The sequence below is a fragment of the Corvus hawaiiensis genome, chromosome 7 (assembly GCF_020740725.1).
Source record: "Corvus hawaiiensis isolate bCorHaw1 chromosome 7, bCorHaw1.pri.cur, whole genome shotgun sequence".
In the NCBI taxonomy this organism is placed as follows: domain Eukaryota; kingdom Metazoa; phylum Chordata; class Aves; order Passeriformes; family Corvidae; genus Corvus; species Corvus hawaiiensis.
Window position 1 is genome coordinate 8418842 of NC_063219.1, and position 17454 is coordinate 8436295.

Sequence of the window (17454 nt, forward strand, 5' to 3'; positions counted from 1 at the left end):
TTTGTGGATCAAGCCATTAAATCAGAGGCTAGAACAAAACCAGCCAGAAGTCTCCACATCTCTCTAGAACTGGCATAATCCAAGGAACAAGCAAGCAGGCTTTCTGCTCTCTCCAGCAGCAGGAGCAGGTTTATTTCCACAACATCTCTTATTCTAAAGTAGTAGGGATACTGCACATGTAGCTATCATTATGACAGTATAGCTTTTAGGAAATCAAGCAATGCATCTTACAGGGTGTATTTAAAGATCAAAATAATCCTCACTGATGGCAACGGGTTTATTTCAGGGTTCAGGGTTTTGCTGTTCTTTTTGAGTCGAGGCAGTTACTCCATCTGTTGAACAATGCAAGGGAGTAGAGGAAAGATGTGAAAAGTAACCTTTCTGCTTCTCTTTTGCAAACTGGTCACTTTTTTAACCTCACCTGTGCTTTGTACAGCTAAGAGACAACACTCCTGAATCCTCAGCACCCAACAGACCACAACTACAGCAAATATGTTACTTGCCATAAATGTGGGCTAGCATCAGATGCCCAAAGACAGCTCTTCAAAATTAAAACATTTTTCACACTATAAATTTATTTTTACTGATAATTCCAGATACCATAAGCGTAATCCAGTTTTCAGCAGGATGACCATTGCCTCAAGCCTAATAAAAATTTTAGTTTCATTTACAAGAGTTATTTACACTGAAAAGCAATTTCAGACACTCTGGCTTCTAGGTTTAAAGTTAGAAGGTAATTTTCACTCAATATATTCCCTGAAAATCATGACTATTTTTTTTCCTAGATCCCTTCTTTTGTACTTCTTATTCATCTTAATGAGATTTGAAGAAGTTATTTAAGAAGCTATGAATCACAGTTGAAGATTTGCCTGATTTATAAGCAACCTAAAATACTTCATTGCAGAGCCCTAAGTCCTAAATAATAATTTTCTACATAGTATTTAAATAATTAGCTGTTGCAAAATGAAGGTAAGCCTCCAGAACAGAGCTGTAAAATGAGTTTAGGACTAAGAGAATGCATAATATTGCATTTCTTTCATGTTGCAAGGCTTCCTCTTTTGCACATCAAGCGATTACAACTTACTACTAGGTACAAGGTACACAGGTACTAGGTACTACTAGGTACACAATTTGTGTAGCACCTGTATTAGTGTATTACAAACACTCTTATCTTACACACTATTCCCTTCACATAATGCTGTCCTGTTCTTTTCTTCAAAGAGCTGACTGTAGACAGGGAGAAGGAAAGGGAGCATTATCATCTCTGTGCAGGCAGGCAACAGGATCAGAGAAGCTTAGCTACCTGTTGGAATTGATACAAGAATCAAGCCTTTCTCCAAAGCAATCCCTGCCACAAGATTGGCATTCCTTTTAAAGCAGTCTAGGAGATTTCTAAAACACACCTTGAAATAACAAGGCAATTCACACCTCGATTCAGACTGTAATGGGTCTTTTCCGTAGAAGCTAAATTGCTTAAGAAATCTAAACCCGATTCAAATTTATTCACTCTGGAAGTTACCCAATAGTCAGATGTGATCACGAGCATTGATGGGGAGTAAAGACAAAAAAGCTACTGCTGAAAGGGTTCAACTTTTATGTTTAAAACTCTATTCTTGATTTTGGTAAAAGAAAATTAATTGGAAGTCTTCTAATCTAAGTACCTATGAGAAGTTTAAGATACCACAAATAGTACAGTACAAAAGATCTCATATTCTTACTGATATCACAAGAATGTTCCATCACTTTCTGAATTACAAAGTAAAGAAATAAACCACATATTAAGCAATTAAAGACTAATCTCAGTCAATAATTAGACTGTTTTTGTTTATCAAGCTCTGTTCCCTGGTCTGCAGATTAAACATGGTTTTCCTAATTTTATGAGTATCATAATCTGAAAAGATGGCATGAGATGAAAGTAGGAGATTGAACGAATGGCATCAGGTGTTTGGACAGATGACTTTCTAGATCAGATTATCCACCAGAAGAAGAAAAAAAAAAAAAGAAAATTTCACACCCCTCTTCTTCCATTAACCACCAAGGAATTTAAAAAAAACAAAAAAAAACAAAAAAAAACAAAAAAAAAAAAAACCAAACAAAAAACAACAAACACAAAAAACCCCCAAACCACTGTCCCCTATACAAATTAGATTTTCTGATGTATACCTATTCTTGAGATATGCACGTAGATAAAGAATTGAGAATGGAACAGACCTCTCAGGACTCAGAAGCAACAGCCCCACATCCCAAGTCTAACATTTATACTTGCTTTGAGTGCTCACACATAGCTGCTTCTACTTTTACAAAACTTAGTTCCAGAGATTCTGTAACATTTCAGCACTGAAAAAAAAAAAAAGAACTGCTCCCTATTGTGGGAGATTTTTGCTTTCCAATTTTCAGTCAGGAAGGAACTGGCAAGTGTTCACTGACTTACTGCACTGTTACAGAAAGTTTATTTTGAATATATATAACAATAAGCTTCACCAAAAAATTCGGTGCTTGGTCTGTATTGACTTTATTTCATCTACTTCTGATAAGACTTAATTGACTTAATATTCCACTTCTTGGAAGAGTAAATAGCATGAAACAAGTTTGCAAATGTACTGTAAATAACTGGGTTTATTCAAAGTATTTATTACTAGCAAATTCTACATCACTTATGCTAAGTGTGGCATGATTTTCTCACAGCTCTTGAAATAATTTTCTTAAATATGTTAGCAAACAATTCTGCTGGCAGGACCGGCTGTCCAAAACATCAGTCAAATCTTTCTTTAAAGCAGCAAACAAACATGAAGATAAAATTGAAGTTATTATACTAGATGTTTGCACTGGATCATAAAAACACCCTCTCATTTTACAGTGAATAAATTACTACATTTTGAGTGTTGGCTCTAAGTATGGAATTGAAAATAGAAGGCTCTGCATGATCCTTTTGAATTTTACCAACTGTGCAATGGAGATACCAATCCAGTAAAACAAAATCCTTATACACCCGGTGCCATTAGTTCATAAATCAGTCTGAGGAAACATGAAACCAAACAAACTGAGCCAAGTTCAAATCCCATTAAGTTTAACTAAATCTCCACCTCTGTGTTTACTATAGATTCCTTATTTCTATGGGAAATACTCTACTAGGAAACCTTGTTTTATTCTCTCAACCTCTTTTTAGAGGGAGGAACAATCCATGGCTTAAACTGTTGTCTCACTTTCCAAGATGTTAAATGTTGGCACCCGTTGCCCACTCCTTAACCTGAACAACTAAAATACTGATTCCAGAGAGTTGACCTAGAATTAATACTGACCTACACACTGCTTTTCACCATCAATTGGCTTATGTTAAATAGTACAAGATTAAATACACTCAGAAGACTTGAAATCCCCTTCTCTAGACTCCCCAACAGAGCCTCCTCATGTCCAACCCACAGCCAGAGCATTTCTTTGGAAATGCTCCAATGTTCCCACAGTGTCCGATGCTCACCTAGCACCCAGGACATGTGGGACTGATCAAAGGCAACTTACAAACACAAATGAACCAAATTCATTACTTGGACATTTTTGTTACTTTGCACCCTTTATTTTCAATATTCATCTGTATATTGGTCCTTACATCATTAAGAAACAAACACTGGGCATCAGCTTCAAAGCATTTGTAATAATTTCTAGTTTCAGCCTGTGTCTTTTTTGAGAAAGTAAGGATTTTGGATCTATTTTACCATATGCTATGCAATAGTCTGAAAGTCTCTAACTTTGTAAATTGGATGAAAAATAAAAAGAATAAAACGAAATTTTTCATTTAGTAAAAGTCCAGTCTGAACTTTAAAACTGTGACCCATCAACTACAGCTACATAATAAACCATCCCATGGATACCAAAAGTATCATTCCAATACAATATTATTCAAATGCATTTAATTCAAAAAGCTACTTTTTTTCCTGAGTTTTCAGGAGCTCTACTGACCTTGGGTTCATCTGCGCATTTAGAACTCTAAACTCATAATATTCATCTTGACCATGCACAAGTCTTTTGTGAACCATTCATGTCAATTGGTGCAATTAATGAGCTAAGAATGAGTTTCCTTAATCACATTACAAGGTACCTTTGTTGTATAGGGCTTTTTTAAAGAAAAAGTGTACTTTTCCCACAATACACAGCTTGTATTCCTTTGTGACTGCTCCAGGAAAGGAAAAGAATGAAAGCTGAACTTATTGCAGCTAATCAAACAAGTTAAAATTGGAAAATCCTTCTCAAGCAAATCTTCAGGAAGCAAACTCAAAAACACTAAGTGGCTTACTTTCTCACTGGCATGTTGGGAAGGAGAACGAACAGGACAACAGGACATAGCAAGCCCTTCTCTCACGTAAGAGTCATTAGCATTTGCAAAGTCTAAGCTTTGAAGGGAAGAAAAGCTTCCAGACCCATTCTGCAGACGAAACCTTTCAAACACCAACTGAGGGCAAATAAACAATGTGCCAAGTCTGCTACAGAGAGAAAACCTGGATGCCAGAAAGTTTCCCTCCCTCTTCCTTGGGGGGCAGAAAGAGACAGACAATTACAACTTGTTTATGCCAACTCCTATCCTGAAGTTCCCAGAGAGCTCTTAACTCTTGATGGACAAAATCCAGTGTGCAATTCAGCCCTGATCTGGACTGTCCTATCCAGCAAGCCTAGAGGCAAGGAATGGGCAAAACCAGATTACTCGGTTTCCCAGTTCAAGTCTAACATGAAAGAAAAGTTTTAATGTTGAAAACAAAGAAACAAGGCCTCAGAAAAGGAATTTAACCCAGCACTAACCTTAGGACAATCAAGAACATAAAATTATGGCTCACTAAAATCTTGAAGGCATATCTGATATAAACACTATAGAAGTCCATATGAAATTAGATATTAGTTTTAGATCTTATTTTACTCTGCTATGTAGATCAAATTCCAAGGACAAAGCAGCATGTATAGGAAGAAAAAAAACCTCCAAGTCTATTGAAATAACAAGAATACATATCTAGTTTATATTCCACTCCTCTATTGGAAAAAATGCATGGAAATTGGGCAGATTACTTTGGAAGAGGTAGAATCAGTTTCAGACTAAACTGGTTTCTGAGGATCCCTGAAGCTTAAAATTTACATTTGCAATAGAATCATGTCTGGTGTTAGTTTCTACATAATTTGGTTACTCTCTCAAAATAACAGAACCTGTTAACAGACTTCAGTTTAGAGCTGGTTTAACGGTTCCCAGAACCACATTTCATTTTTTCCCTGTTCTTGGTTCTGTCTTCTATGCCTTTGTCTGCAAAGTCCAATAAGTACAAACTTACTTTTAAAAGCCAGATGACAATTAATTGTTATCTGAATCCTTTTGAGTAGAATTATGTCACTTATGAAGCACTTGGAGTCATCTCAAGGTCACATTTCATTCAGATCCCTCATGTAGTTAACTGAGCCCATAGGAATAAATGTGGGGTCTAGATGTTTGTATACCACAGTCTCACACATTCAGCATTTCAGTGGCACTATTCCATATCAGTCTTAAAAATGTATCATCTAATTGGACTCATCAATGTATCATCTAAATGGCTCAATTTCATCTCATTTCTGCATTAACAGCCCAAAAACTTTAAACTTGTTGTTATATTTGGGGCAGAATAGAGGGATAAATACTTTCTAGGCTTGCAGCCTTGAATTTGGAGGCAAGGATATGTCTGATGACATTTTTGTCTGCACCCAGAGAAGTTAATGACCTTAATGCATATTATTTAAAACTCAATTCTCTGTCATTAAGTTTCCATTTACAAAAACCGGGAACTGGCAGGAGTCTACATCCTCTAGTGATTATCTTATCTATCATTCAGCATAATAATTAATGCAAAAGTTCAAAAGAACACTTTTGCTCATCTGCTCTACTCATAATTTGACTAAAAGATTAAGACATCCCTTAATTAGCAGTTCTACAAGATGATATTTCTTCAAAACTGACCAGGCAGTTCAGTGAAATAATTTTGAAGTATGTGGCTATATATTAAATCTGGTGATTAAGCTTTCAGACAGACCTTACTAGTAGCTTTCTTCCAGCCTCAGAGCTTTCACCTTGCACGATAATCCTTGGCTTTCTTAAAAGCACTGAACCTTTGTTGCCAGCTAGCACGAGTTACAGTAGTTAACACTACATTTAATTGTGTAATTAATTTATTGTGACTAAATTTCCAGCTGAAAGCTCTGTGAGTCACACGGACCCTGCTCCACAGGTCTTTTCCTCCAATTTCAGTTGAAGCAAAACAATCATTAAGCAGATTTGTTTTTAAAGCTCAGCATAACACCAACATAGAGCTACTCTAACAGCTTGTATATCCCCTTCTGTGCTATTTCTATAGCTCAATATGCAAGGTCTGTTCTGTCACCAGCTTCTAAGCTGAATTTTTATCTTGGCTTAATTTTTTGGCCTCATGTCCACAAAACAAGGGTCTTCTGTTCAAGACTGTTCAGATTGCAGTTTTACCCAACAACCTTCATCCTCATAGTATTTTACTTTCCATTATCAGCAGTTCCCTCTTGCTCTGTAAGAAAGCACAAGTTCCTGCTCCCTGCCTCTCTGTCCTGAGGCTCTAATGAACCAATTTGATCCACTTCGAGTGCTCAGCTTCTGAGTTTAGAGGCTTCACTCTTGCCACTGCGGACCTTGCTGCACATGAAAGGTAAAAAAGACTGACTAGCTGTCCCTGCACTGCTCGTGTGTCACTCAGCCTTTACATGACAATGAACTCCCTGTCTCCAGTGAGCACAATTAAAAAGGTACATCTTGCTTCAGCCACATGGAAATAAGTGTCAACAAGCACAGAATCTGAGACCATTTAAACAAAGATCTAGCTGTAAATTGCTTCCCTTTTGGAATAATTACTACCCATTAGTGGCAAGACAGTACCTAGTCTTCCAGGATATTAATTGTTTAATTTAATTAGTTTGGTAATTCTGCAGAAGCAAGGACCAAGTTCTTCTGCTTGTACCTGCTTCCCCACCCCGAATAAGAATATGGCAACATTGAGTATTAGCAGCCATATACACACCTCCCTTCACAGGTTCATGCCCCTAAACCTTTATCCTTCAGTATATCATTCAGCATTCAATACAAAAGCAATTGCACCTGCTTTAATTAGAACACCTTCTAGCAAAGCAATTTCAGGGAAGCAAGAAAAACCATAAGAAGCAAAGAAAGGAATTTTGGGATTACTGTATAACAGGGTTGTTGATGAACTATTTTCTTCATAGAAGCCATATACAAAATAGACCATGGCTCTAATTTTGTCATCCAGCCACCACCATTCCCTTATCTGTCCTCAACAAGCGTGTCAGAAATTCTGTCTCTGCTACTGATCACACATTCTTTTGAACCAGATCAGGTTATTCAGCAAGACACAGAGCTAATCCTTTGGTGTATTCCTACTTGCTATCCATACCATTCTAGAAAGAGCCTTAGCAGATTTCTTCCTAGCCATCACAAAGCAGGCTTGTCTAAGGCAAACCTTATGCAAATTTAATTTGAACAAAATTTAGTTCTGCTTTGCTTCCAGACATTATTAAATGTTCCATAGCACAGCTGCAGCATCTACCTCTCCCACAATTACAGTCTCTCAATTGCTAAGGTTTTAATTTTTTTTAGAACTAGACATGCAGCTTTGAATCTCTCAAAATTTACCAAGTACTCAGCCGTAATTTTCATTGTGTTCCCTCAGAGGAAAACACTATCTACATGCACTGAACCCATGAAATGTGGATATTAAACCAGAGGCTCATCATAATTCATTTTGACTTCCATTTGGAAAAATAAAGCATTAAACAACCTCCAAACTCTTGCTGCCTGTGGACTAGCAGTACACATGGACTATTCACAAAAATGGACATCCATGCTTCTAACTCATGCTTTAAGTTACATTTCCCTGCAAAACATGCAGCACCCAATAAAACCTCAATACAGCCTCAGAGTTTCCCCTCAAAGGGGGGCCAAATTTCTATGGGAAAATATCTCATTCTCCATATTTGTGTGAGCTAGAAAATACTGTAAGAAAGCGGGCAACCATGAATACCTGAAAACAGATATTCTCTGTGACTCAACTGGTTATTCTTCCCTTAATTTGAACACCATCAATAAGCCATAGTGACTATTTTTGAGACTCCAATAAGTTGCATTTCTGATCATCTTTCTCCCCAGTTTAACCTTCACTGAAGGAAATTATGTGTTGAAAAAACAAAAAGACTAGATTTTTACATTGAAATAGTAGCAAAAAATGTCTAAAAAAACCCCTTTACCAAAACTACAAGATATTTTCCTACATAATTATTTACAGATTTCTCCTACAGTAGTAAAAAACATGTTCACCATGAGCAGAAATAGGATACAGCTGTGCTCTTCTGTCCTGAACCAAAATAAAACAAGAATGAGAATCGCTTCCCCCTTACCAAACATATATTCATGTGCGAGATAATTAATTTAAAAAAATAATTACCTCACAGATAAGTATTTTTGATAGTACAATTCTAATGACAAGCCCCTAAGCAATCAGTGTGTTACTATATTGTTATAGATGTTTTCATCTGCAATACCAATGATTAGAAATATTACAAGTTTAATATTCCTCTCAAATTTTTTCCACTTCACATAAGTATCATTTGTCTTTGGCATTCTAATTAATACTTTATTCATTGTACCCTGTACAGTACTGATTAACCCCATAGATTAGTCTTTTGTATGATATTGCATAAAACTTTTAGCTATGGTTAAATGCAATTACATCCAGTCTTCCATCAGTGCCCTTTGCTTCAGAGTTGTGACATTTCTCTTTTATGCTGACTCTCAACGACCAAACCCCAGGTAACTGCAGGAGCTCTGCTTTTTGCTCAGTTTTACCAGCTAAAATATATTGCTGAATCTCTTCTAATTTACATCATTCAGAAAGATGGGGATAAATGGGTCATTTGAGATCCAAGACTCCCCATCACAGATATCTTTCATTTATATATTTCTAACTTAAAAAAAACCCCTTTTCTGCAGTCTTTCATTTTTCACATTTCACAGCTGGACTTCCGTCCTGCATTAATTTGAATGTTATCTTCCTGTCAAAAGCCAGGCCCTGGTCCTAGAAATATCTATACACATGCCTAGGTTACAACACTTTGCCTCTCAAGTACAATTCAGATTACATAATAAACCAGAAACTATTACTTCTGAAAGCAATATGAAAATACATTACAAAATTCAGAGAGAACGCGGCCAATGCAAGCTTTATTCTTTGTATTACTCTGTATTGCCTATGTTTGCATAAAAAAAGCATGTTACACTATTGTCTTAGCCTTAATGTCCTTTTTTGATTGCTTTTCTTCAGCCAGGTCAGCCTTCATAAAATGTAACAGAGAAATGGAAACACCACATACTACCCAAGTGGTTCAGGATTGATCAGAATTACAGTTTTCTTCTTGTACAATTGATTTCTTTTGCAACAAGTTTGCTTCAGGCTACTTATAAACAAAATCTAGAAGTATAGTACTAACAAGGCTCTAATTTCTCCCTTTTTGTTTATACAGTATTTTTAAATAAGGTGGATAGGAGAAGCAGGACTTACAGCTGCTAAGTCTGAAAGCATAGAAGAAGAACAAAAAAGCTTAGAAATCACAAAAATCCACTAAAATCTAAGACCATCCTTTATTTTCCTACCTTAAATATTTGTTCTTAATGTACAAATCAGTAGCTACCACAGTATCGTCCACAGAAATTTGAAAATTCACGGCTGCTTCATAGGAATCTAAAGAGGACAGCTCAAACTCTCCTCTTCCCTGCAGACATCCTCAGAGCACCAGCTCTGTCCCCATCAAGACTGATAATTCAGCATTCCACAGATACTTTATGAAAGTTATATGTACAGATAAATAATGAATGAGCAGAGTTTCTTGGGATGAGGAAGTTTAAGGCTACAAACAGATAAAACTGACAGCTAAAACCATAATATATTACTCATAAGTTGTAAAAGGAAAGACTATTATAAATAATGTAAAGTTCAAAAAATGTGTTTGGTCAGCAGCACTAGCAGCAACCCGGAGAACAGTAACAATGGAAAGAGACCAATTTTCCAATCACAAATTCATGAGGCGAGACCTTGCACTAAGAATGAGCAGACTAAAAAAAACTGGCAAAGGGCACTCTTCTAGCTTGGTTCCTTTGAACAGTGTAACAGCAACGAAATGTTACTCCCCAGTGGGAGCATGAACTGTCAGCATGGAAAAAAAATATGGTTGGGGTTTTTATTTTCTAATTATTTGACTTTTTTTAGTTACAAAGCTAGCAGTTCAACCTAAAAAGATGTCAAATGAAATTATTGAATACATAAGCTTCTAGGATTTAAAGTATTCTTATTTATAATGCAAGCACAGCAAAGTTTAAGTAATCTTAATTCACAGATTAATAACCAAGATATACCAGTAAGCTTTTGAATAGTAAGTCTGGGGAATCCTCAATTAGTTGAAAAACTCCTTAATGAAGCAAATCAAGAACCCAGTGAGAAGACTCCTGCATTATCTGCATCATCTTAAAAGACTAAGAAATTCCACCAGTTTATACATATAGCATCCAAGATTTTAGATATTTAACAGCAGGCAGACTTTTTTGTTCATGTGAGGGATTGTGTTCCTGACCAAACCTTTAATTCTACTTTAATAATCAATAAAAAAATTATATTGTACACTCTTGTAGCTCTAGTTTATCTTTTAACAAAGTAATAATACTTAATGTGGGGATGTAGAGGATTTTTTGGGAAAACACCATGCAGTTTGTCCAGAAAGACATGGAAAGACTAATGAATATTCTACTTGTATTTGGGTAAGGCTAATTAAGTTGAAGAATTACTGTTCCAGGTAGACCTCTTCCTGCACCATATACCTTTATGATATTTAGACAGTGAGAACAATTACTTAGGTAGCACAGTGAGTCTTGGAAGGCCTAAAAGTTTGCCATAAATCTAGTAATGAAATAAATACTATTAAAGTCATGTATTTTCCTTCATCTTTTGCCTCCTTAGAAAGGAGGTCTTCACAATTACAACTTCATTCTCAGATATTTGCTCCGGTTATATAACACCAAAGAGCATATTTTTTCTGAGCTAAATTTTTAATTATAAGAAATATTTCATTTTCTTCCTTGTCAAATGCAGAAGAAATGATAGCAGGATGTATAATCACAACATCAGCTTTCCCATTAACAACATAACAGGCAGAAGAATATATTCCCCATTTTTATAAAGTGCAAATTCTACCTCCTTTTCACCAGTATTTCCCATGGTTTTAACAACATCACCTCAGACGTTCATGAATTACTCTAACAATTCATGACTGCTATACCCAAGACCTCCAACCACCACCCAGTCCCATTTGCAAACAGGAGGTGCCATGGGGCCCCTCCCCTGGTTGGCTCACTCACCAGCTGTGTCAGGAACTCATCTTCCACACTGTCCAGGAACCTCCTGGCCCGTCTCCTCTTCAGTGTGTTATATTTCTAGCAGACACCTGGTGAATTGAAGTCCCCAGGAGAATAAGGGCCAGCCCCACGCAAACAGAACTTGCCCTTGATCTGGGCACTTGAAGCCTCTTGGTGCACTGAGGACCATGAAAACTCCTAAGTTGAAGTTGATGTGATTCCTTGCAGCTGAGAAAAATTAGCCAACCCGCAGGTTTTGGTACAGCTAGATAATGTCTTACCTGAAGGCACTGATTACTCATACTGTAGCTATCACAGCTATTACTACTTTTTCTCTAGCTAGCAGTAATAGAAATACATTTTGCAAGACTTTCTCCAAGGGATTTTGACAAAGTCCTCAGTGGATAAACTGGGAGTGATTTGTCAGGGCTAGTGACATATTTTATGCTTTCTGCACTGATATTTCCCACTGGATTTGATAAATCCAGGTTTAGTCAGAGAAATCAGAGAACTGCTCAAAGCAAATGTTATGTAGCTTAAGATGAGAGTTTGAGAGGAGCCAAGCTGTCTTTGTGTCTGTTCAGAACAAGATTAGGTTTAGGCCTGTGTAAATCAACTTAAGTACGAGGTCACAGGATTTGTGACAGGGAGTTGTGGTGGTGCTTACACATGCCCCATTCTTTCCCAGGGGCCCTCTGTTAGTGAGGCCTTTGAGACAGCGCTGATTTGACAAAATCAAAACACGAAGCCATGTCAAGCATGTTTGTGTTTTTAACAATGCTCTATCTCTGATCAATACAACAGCAACATCCGCCTTTCCCTCTCGCTCTGAGTGTAGGATGTCCCTCTAAAGGGGTGTGTCTGCACATGAAGTGTGACTATAGCACATGTAAGCACACCTGCACTAATATTCAAATAGCACCGAGCCCCTAGATATTGCTGAAGGAATCAAGCGTCAGCTGTAGGTCAGCTCTACAGCAGATCCAGTGAGTCACCCAATGAGTATTTTAGCTGCTAATCCAGCTCAAACTCTGTGGTCACAGCTGTGGGTAGAGATGTGGTAATAGCTCCCAGCAATCAGCACAAATATGCCAGAGCTAAACTACACTGTTGTGTCATGTTGTCACTCAAATATAGCCTATAAAGATTTGCATGTGCTTGTCTCTGAGACATGTTCAAAGCTTTTTAGCATGTCTCCAATCTGTTTCTGAACCTTAATCAGGAATTAAACCTGAGATCTCCGTATCACTTTACTTCTGGAGACATAAAAGCATCATTCTTTGTCATTGCTGCTTCAACATCTTTGATAATTCAGCCTTAAGCTGGGTTTTCAAAGCCATTGAGAAAGAAAATACTATTTGTTCAAAAGAGCTGCTAAATATATTTGCTAAATAAAAATATACATATGCTTTAATCAGATTTTCTAACCCCAGAAGTAACATAGGTACCTTACCTCAGAGACATATGTGGCATTATAGAAAATCTGCTGGTGAATTTTTGTGATTATTGTATGACCTGGAAAGTTTTTTTTATATTATAATCAACTATTAACTTCCCAATGATAACAGTAACCTTATTGGAAGTGAAACAATATATTTCAATGACTAAACTCCTCTGGAGAACTAGAACTGTAAAGAGCAGTTTTCAAAAAAAAAAAACCAACAAAACACCCCAGACAAAAGACCCCCTGAACAAAAAAAACCCAACACCACAAAAAAAAAAAAAAAAAAAAAAGAAACTGATGAAACAAAACAAAGCCCAAAATTTCAAAAAATAATTACTTAACCTTAATTTAAAATAATCTCAAATGGAAAATGTCAGCCTTAAGCTCTTCAAAATGCAGAAAACCTACAAAGCTAGTGTATTTCAGTTGCTACAAAGTATGTTTAATGCCAGGAAATTTACCTTCATTTGGAGGACTAAGGTAGTACCTTGTTTGGAAGCAATCACTGGTATCCCAGCAAATTCAAAATTACACTTTTACAAGCACTTTTCAGATTCACATACCCACAGAATTAAGCACTGGTATACTGAAAATACTGTAATACTCATAATGATAAAACACATCAAAAGTATACTTAAGGAAAAAGTAGATAACAAAACAGATTACAGTAAAAACAACTCTAAAGCCACTCATCTCTACAAAGATCTGACTACCCCCACCCTAAAAGAGTACAGCAGCCCCTGCACCATTTATAGCAAAGTGCCACAGGCACAATGCAAGAGAACAAGTGCACAGCACCTGAGGGGCAAAAGGGGCTTGGTAAAGAATTCCAAAGGCCTGAGTGCCTTGAGGGCCCTAAGCTGCCTCACCTGGGGCCCTCCGCACCCAGGCTCCGTTTAAACCCAGGCTTGGAATGGGGCCTACCGTGCTCCTGAGGGGCTGGGTTATGGCTCTTGTCATATTCCTGGCTGGATGGTGGCTCTGGCAGTCTCCCAGTGGCTGGTGAACTCTGCTTTTCTTCCCTGCTCTCTCTGTGCTGTGGGGAATGCCTACAGTGGGTGAGGAGGTCACCCATGTTTAGCTTCCCTCAGAGGTCAGCTTGCCCTTCCTGAGAGAACAGCCCTGCTCTTTCTGCTTGTTTATGTATAAACAGTGTTTTACTTGGTATTTCTAACTAAATGCATGTGGGGAGCAGGACTTTTTTGACCCAGTATGTAAAGGCCCTACAGCCATGTGGAAAATGCCATCACTGACTTTCACTAGCAGATTATTTTCTCCACATCAAGTCCACAGGCAACAACGGAGGTGCGGGCAGCTTTCCATTAGGAAATCTAGCCTGCAAAAGCTGAGGCTTTTGATATCTCTTGGAGGGAGTGGAAAAATAATTTAGCATGGATCAGAAAAGACAGTAATAGTTGCTACAGAGTTAGACGTAATTTATGGAGGATAAGTTTTACAGGTTTTTTTTGTTGTGGGCTATTAGACACAATGAAGTGTGCTAATGAGAAGACTAAAAACCAGTTTTTACTGTCCTTCTAAGGACTAAACTAACTTTTCTACCCTGATGAGGGACACAGGGAGTCAGTGCTGCTTATACTTCCTTTACAAGATATTGAAAGGTGTTCTTATGCTATGTAAAGAACTGAAATTAAAATAGTCTTATCTGATATATACTAAAGCTTATATTCATTGAATGATAGGTTACAATAAAGAACTTTGATATGTGTAGTTCTTATCTAATTGCCTCTCAGGGAAAAAACGGAAACCTTCCTTCAGTGGCCCAGCTTGGATCTCAAATATTTGGTTATTGTCTTCCTTTCCACCACTACTTGATCGAGCCAATTTCTCTGCAAAAGGTACTCTACTGTAGAAACTTCAAGTGCTCTTCTGAATGTTAAATGATCAGGAGGGGAGCTGTGGGTTATTTTGGCTAGAACTTTGTATTCTGAGATACACCTGTGTGTATCTCGCATTAGAAATCAGACTAGTTCTTTGACACCTCTACTTGTTAAAGCTTCAAGCGTGCCATGCATATCCAACCTCACAGACAGAGCAGGGAAACTGCAGTGATCTGTTGATTATTGACTGTGTAATCTAAGTTTCATGTTAAAAATGCTTTTGATCATACACAAAGGAAGCTTTTTAGATTATGAATATGCAAAATGGATATTTTTTGTCAAATAGTGACAGATAATATCTGATGCATTATTAGTCACAGATCTGCCTTCAATTACTGATTTCGTATGAAAATTAGCAGATCACAAAAAATGATATTTTTTCAAAGGGTTTGTTAAAAGAAAATGGTATCCATGTTTTTGTATAGGTTTTTTTGTTTGTTTGTTTTCAGTTTGGTTTTGAGCTGGTAAATTTGATCTTGTAACCTTGATCTTGTAACCTTTTTTTACTTAACACTTGAAGGCATTGATAGGAGCTTGTCTTCTTGGAAATACAAAAACTAAACGCTGTTGTAAGGCCTGGTTAAAGACAGTGTAAAGGAGCTGTGACAGATGAAGTATTTTAATAGAGTATTTAATGATAAAATCTGCTTTCATGCTGTGACCTTCTTGTGGGGTGACTCACTCTAAAAGTGCTGTGTCTTTCTACCTTGTGCCGGCAGCACCTCTTCAGTTCCCGTGCAGATTGTTGCACCAGGGAGTTCAGAATTTTTATAGTCTCTGCCAGGCAATTCCTCACTGGATTCTATTATCCCATTTTCAGTTTGGTCAGGTATCACAGTATGAAGGTAGATTAAGATTTCAATGCCATTTCTTTGCCAAATGATGGCTCTCATATTTACTTTTCAAAGCTTGTATTGGCAAGATGTTACAGTGCTTGGTAATTTCTGTAGGGCTGATAGTAGCAACAATACTATTCCTGTAGCACCCATATCCCCCCAAGAACATCTCTAACAGCTGTTTTTCACTATTGTGATAGATGAAAACAGCTGTGTGTGTTCTCAGATAGGTACACATAAATCCCTGGGGCAGGAGGCGTGTGTAGTGTGTTAGTGGAGAGGCCCTGATGCAGTGTTGGGGAAGAAGGGCTGAAAGCAGGGTTTTACTGGTGAGATGCAGCTCAAGCAGAGGATCAGCTGCTGGGCAGGGCTCTAAAAACAGGCTGAACCTGAGGGCACTTAGCTGGAGTTTGCTGCAGCTCAGTCAGTTAATTGAAACAAAGACTGGAAGCAAGGAGCTACGCTAGAAAGACAATGGCTGGAAAAGGGTTCTTTGTTAATATTTATTTCTAGCTATCTTCCATAGATCATGAAATGTTTTTCTACTTAGTAAGTTAATTATCCTTGACTATATAGAACTATAGTCCAGCCTTTCAGATATTCAAAGGGAAGTAGGAATCTGAAGCCCGGCCCTTTCAATGTCTGAGGCTGTGGTGTGTAAGGAATGTTACCTCAGTTAGTCTGCGGTAGTTTCATGTATGAATATCTGTTGTTCTGACGGCTATTTCATCTAACATGAACAAAAGAATGAGTCAAAATGTTATATTGAACTCAGAAGAGCGAGAAATTACTTACTCAGGACAGACATGTCTTACTAAATATCTCCGTAGAGTGGAACATTTTGCATTTAGCAATGCTACCTTGTAGTTGGGGGTCTTTGGAGATGGTCATTGTCCTTGTATGAAGTCTGCTGAGGTGTTTGTATTGGATGTTCATGGTTTAAGAATCTGAACCTTTCCATTTGAATTTCCTTCACTTTGTGATAGGTCATTCAGAATGCTGTTTAAGCACTTTTGTTTGCTAGGCTTTTTCTTCTTTCAAAGGCTAGGGTTTTATGCCTTAGAAACTGAAGGTAAAATAATAAGGTAATTATATCCAAAAATTGTTTTTTTAAGCTAATTTAAATAGAAAAATTAAATAACTTCATTCTTTTGCATTCCTTGGCTTCCTTGCAATGATCCCTACCAGTCAACAAAGCAGATTGAAGTGGAAAAGGATTTTGCTTATGTAATGTACTTGTAGGGAGACCTTGCAGTAAGCTAATAAAAAACCTAATTGAAAACTGAAATCTAGAGAATTTGCTATGCTGTTAATATTTTGCATTTAAAATGGTGTAAATTTATATCCGGTATGGAAGTATTAAAGAATGTTCTGAGGGTTTGTTTTTTCTGGTTTGGGGTGAATTCTATGGTCTTTTAAGAGGAAAGACAAAAATTTATACTTTTACCCTGAAAAACAATATGGTAACATTTTGAGAAGGAAAAAGGGATTTTCACTTTCCAAGGAAATGTAGGAAAGAGCTTTGTATTCTTATTTCCATGTAAGAGCTGCATATACAGGTGAAAAAATAATGGAATAGAGGACATCATAGTTAGTTGTTTGTGAATTGGATGCACTTGTGGTTGTGAAAAGATTTAAATTTCTTATTGCTTTGTGGAAAGACACTGCTCTGTGTTTCTCATGCTTTGTCTTCCTCTCAAAAGTGCTGTTTGCTATTCCAGTTACTATGACCATTAGTTGAACTTCAGTTGAAAAAAACCATTTTTTTTGCAGATTCTGCTATAGGTCTAAAGAAAAACATTTCTATAAAGAGAGATGAAAAAGTCCAAGTAG